The 5,000-nt window shown below is 48.1% G+C and overlaps 1 pseudogene; it reads left to right on the top strand.

Annotated features, from left to right (window-relative positions):
- LOC138189280 (uncharacterized) overlaps positions 1-5,000 on the top strand; it is a 9,569-nt pseudogene that overhangs the window by 2,428 nt on the left and 2,141 nt on the right.

The raw sequence follows: 5,000 nt of genomic DNA, 5'->3' as shown, positions 1-5,000 counted from the left end.
CGTGTCGGGCTTGGTCGGGAAGCGGGTTTGGCTGACGTGCCGGGCCTGGGCGAGCTGAACGGGACGCGGCGTATCTCTCTCTCGGGGGTGATATGGTCGCGCACCCCGGATCCGAGCTCGGTCCCGTGCCTTGGCCTCCCGCGGATCTTCCTTGCTGCGAGGCTTCCGCGGCGGTTTTACCGTCGCGGTCGTTCTCTTCGGCCGCCATTCAACGCTCAGCTCAGAACTGGCACGGACTAGGGGAATCCGACTGTCTAATTAAAACAAAGCATTGCGATGGCCCCCAAGGGTGTTGACGCAATGTGATTTCTGCCCAGTGCTCTGAATGTCAACGTGAAGAAATTCAAAAAAGCGCGGGTAAACGGCGGGAGTAACTATGACTCTCTCTCTTGGGTAGCGGCATGCCGCCTAATAACGGTGTGTCGTGAGCCCTGGGATTGGTTGTAGTTGCTCAGGGGCAGGGAGACCTCGGTCTCGCCAGCTCAAGTCACACTTCTACCTCCTCGTGGTACCGCCGGTAACATACTCCGCTCGTGTCAGCGTGGGGCGCACAATCCCCCCGGGCATGATGAGTATGGCTAAACGGAGTGTGGCGAAGCAGGAGCGAAAGACTAACACCATCTAGTCGGTTTACCGACCCAACGGTGATTCGTCGCCGTGAAGTTGGGAGATATACCATCAGCAAGGAATTCGTTCCTGTTCGATGAATTGGTACGACTAGGCTTGTAAATGGTCATGAATTGGGCATGGCTTGGATCAGTTCATAAAGATTCACAAAACGAAGCAATTTTCGATAGTGAAAATATAGCCTCGGACGCGGCGTCTCTCGGTCCCGGAGGCGCCGTGGCGGATTCTTCCGCTCTGGAGGGGACCAACGTTGACGACCCGGCAATGTCTATGGACATGAATATGATTATATTGATACCATTCGTGGGTACCCAGACTGCTTGTCCTGTCTGTGAAGAGGGGGGAATTAACCTCTTCTTTCTATCACCAACAGACTTGAACAGGCATCTGGAGCAACATCATGTGACAGCCCCCATCAAATATATGTGTAGAGAGTGTGGCAAATGCTTCTCGAAGCTTCATGGGGTTAGATGCCATCTGCCTCATTGCAGTGGCAGGAGCGAAAGACAACAAGAAGGACCTTACAAATGTGAGGCCTGCCCCATGAGCTTTGGGACACAAAGGGGGCTGTCTACCCACGAGCGGCATGCACACCCTGCCGTTAGAAACGTCAAGCGAAGGGGAACAGACCCCCCTGAGAAAAAATGGACGTTTCAAGAGTTGGCCCTCCTGAGGGAGCTCTGTGAAACCTACAAGGATCACAGGCATCCTAACAAAATGATAAGCGAGGTCCTCACCACAAAAACTATCGACCAAATCAAGTACCAAAGGCGAAAATTAAGATTAACTGGTGAGGACAATACTCAGGAGGCCACTCTGGCGACAGAGGGAGGGTGTGATCCCGTTGATCCAGGCAATGCGCATTTCAATGAGCCTGGAACCAACGGAGATTTTGATGAATGGCTTGAAAAGCTAGAACAAGCCATAATGACACAAACCGAGGTACCTTCTGTTTTAAGATTGGTTAACACTCGGTTGACGAGTATCTGGGTCGCTCTCAAGGGACATAGGGAATCCCTTGTGAGCGGAATTAACGATTTCATCCCTTCAGTGCTCTATAGTGCTATCGCTGATATTAATAAAGCTAAAGAAAAGAAAGATAATGATAATAAAAAATCAAAAAGGATTGGTCACCAAACAAGTAACAAAAAGAAAAGAAGAAATGCAAAGAAAAGGTATACATACGCACGTTGCCAGGAATTGTTCCTGGAAAATCCGAAGAGGTTGGCCGAAGCGATCGTTAGTAATGATCAGGCCTTCCTCCAGCCGGCTAAGGAACCACCTGAAGCCGTGGAAGTGAGGAGGCTCTATGAGGAATTATGGGGCCAAACAGGACCTACCAAGGCCCCGATCCCAGGAAATGGAGCCTCTGAACTATCCTTGTGCGATATCTTCCCGCCGATTGCTGTTGCGGATGTGGCGGAGAGGATCAAAAGAATAAGAAAAAAGGCTGCGGCAGGTCCAGATGGCTTGCAAAAAGAACATCTTCTGATACCTGGCCTGCCTACCATTTTGGCGAAATTGTTTAATATGCTACTATATATATCGTATTTTCCTTCCATATGGAAGGAAAATCGCACGACGCTAATTCCAAAAGCAAATAAGCCTAGCAGCCTGGTCGAGAATTGGAGGCCTATAACAATAGGTCCCATTCTCGGCCGAATCTTCTCCTCCATAATCGACGGGAGATTGAGAAGGGGCACGATATTAAGTCCAAGGCAGAAAGGTTTCACCGCCGAGAGCGGTTGTAAAATTAATATAGATCTGTTGAGCGCTGCCTTGGACTACAGTAAGAAAGAGAAGGGGGGGATATTCACTATCGTGGATATCTCTAAAGCCTTCGATACGGTGCCCCACTCGGCTATTGAACCTTGCCTGGCGAGGAAGGGAGTGCCGGCCCCCATAATCGCACTAATAAAGGACATGTACGAAGGTAGTCATACAATTATTAAATCTAAAGACAATATGGGGGTTAAGATCAAAATTCTCAGGGGTGTCAAACAGGGTGACCCCCTGTCCCCATTGCTCTTTAACTTGTGTTTAGAGCCCCTGTTGGATCTGGTTGAACAAAAAACCAGTGGCATCAACGTTAATGCTAATAGAAAAATTCCTGTCCTGGCTTTCGCTGATGACGTAGTGTTACTCGGCGCGGACGAGGGAGAGGCACAAAGCCAAATGAACATACTTCATGAGTACCTGAAAGGCCTCGGTATGAACGTTTCTGGAGACAAGAGCCAAACATTCGAGATCGTCTCCAAAAGGGACACATGGTTCATTCGTGAACCAAAAATTAAACTTGGGGATAACATCATCCCATCAGTGGATCCCGGTGAGGTCTTCAAGTACTTAGGCGCCAAAATGGGGCCTTGGAAAGGTGTTCATTGTGGTATAATAGTGCCTGAACTTCTGAGCACGTTGCGAAGAGTGAGAAAACTCTCGCTCAAGCCGTGCCAGAAGCTAGAATTAATTACTAAATACATACTCCCTCGCTACATATACCATCTACTCGTGAATCCGCCGGGTGACAGCGTCTTAAGATTGCTGGATAGCGAGATCAGGCAGGAAGTTAAGGCCATTTTCCATCTGACGCCATCAACAGCCACTGGCTTCTTCTATGCCCCTAAAAGTTGGGGGGGGCTTGGGTTGCCGAGATTTGAGCATATCATAAAACTCGGCACCCTCAAAAATGCAATAAAAATGAAAAATTCAACGGATCCGGCAGTCTCTGGCCTGGTTGACGAGCATGGAGAGTTGAAATTGAAAAAGATAGCCAATTCCCTGAGGATTAATTGGCCAGCCTCTTTGGAGGATATAGAGAAAGCGAGAAAGCGATTGAAAGCTGCCCACATTAAACAATGGGCAGAATTGAAGAGTCAGGGACAAGGAGTTCTTGACTTCTCTAGGAACAAGACTGGCAATGTGTGGCTCACACACTACGAGCTGCTCAAACCATCTCGGTTTATTGATGCCCTTAAGCTCAGGACCAATACATTTGGAACAAGATCGGTATTGGCACGGGCCGACAAGAATATTGATGTTGCCTGTCGGAAATGTCGGACCCAGCCCGAGACCCTTGGACATATATTAGGGCTGTGCCAATACACAAAGGGCCTGAGAATTAAGAGGCATGATGAGGCCAAGACAACCCTTGCAGAAAGCCTGAGAAAGAATAACGAGGTGTTTATAGAACCTTCGCTTAAAGTGGGAGGTAGCCTTTACAAGCCTGACCTTGTAGTTAAAAACAAGGAAAGGGTTCTCATAGTCGACGTCACCGTCCGCTATGAGAATAAGGATTACCTCTCCAAAGCAGAGAAGGAGAAAATTACAAAGTACAAGCCTTGCCTAGAACATCTAAAGGCAAAATTCAAACTTAGCAAGGGCGAAGTTGTACCGGTGGTGTTGGGCAGCCGTGGTGCGATAACTCCGTTTACGGAGAGGAGCCTTAGATTAATGGATATTGGTGACCAAACAATAAAAACGTTAGTGATGAACGTTTTAAGGAGCTCTATAGAGCTCTGTAACTTATTTTTGGATGAATGACCCAGATAATTTTAATACTATTATATGTTATTTATTTATTTATTTATTAATTAATGAATTTGTACATAAGAACTTATACACAAATTATTCATATACAAAGTGTGTCGTCTATTTATTAATTTGCAGTAATCTTAAGATTACAGTGCAAATGTTTCTTTATTTTAATTCCCTACGAGGGGGTACCTCGGAAGTATGGACCTTGTTAATAGCAGGGTCCACAGATTGTAGCCAAATGCCTCGTCATCTAATTAGTGACGCGCATGAATGGATTAACGAGATTCCCTCTGTCCCTATCTACTACAGGCACGTTCACGAGGTCACAGAAAAGGGCCAAAAACTACTCAACAGCCTCGCGAGAGTAGCTAAGGCGAAGTGGGGACTCGGACACGCGGCCATGCGTACCCTGTACAAAGGGCTGTTCGAACCGATAACCACATACGCCGCAGCCGGCTGGAGCGACCTGCTGAAAGGAAAAGCAAAAAGCAGGCTCATAAGATCGCAGAGGATGGCACTCCTCAGAGTGACAAAGGCCTATAGGACGACCTCAACAGAAGCACTCCAGGTCATCGCCGGAGCCATTCCGATCGACCTCCTCATCGAAGCCCGAGCAAGAACGTACCGGTGGAAAAAAGGCCAAGATGATGCCCGCAGCGAAAAGGAAATCGCCAGGCAAGCAATAGAGAAGTGGCAAGAGCGCTGGCAGACCACGGGGAAGGGAAGAACGACCTTCGAGTACTTCGACAGCATCAAGGACAGACTTGAGAACAGCTGGGTAAGACCGGACCACTATATGACACAGTTCATTAGCGGCCACGGGGACTTCAACAGCAGAC

The sequence above is a fragment of the Bombus flavifrons genome, unplaced genomic scaffold (genome assembly GCF_040668555.2).
Source record: "Bombus flavifrons isolate JBK064 unplaced genomic scaffold, iyBomFlav1_principal scaffold0024, whole genome shotgun sequence".
Taxonomy (NCBI): domain Eukaryota; kingdom Metazoa; phylum Arthropoda; class Insecta; order Hymenoptera; family Apidae; genus Bombus; species Bombus flavifrons.
This window is presented reverse-complemented; position numbering and strand designations above follow the sequence as displayed.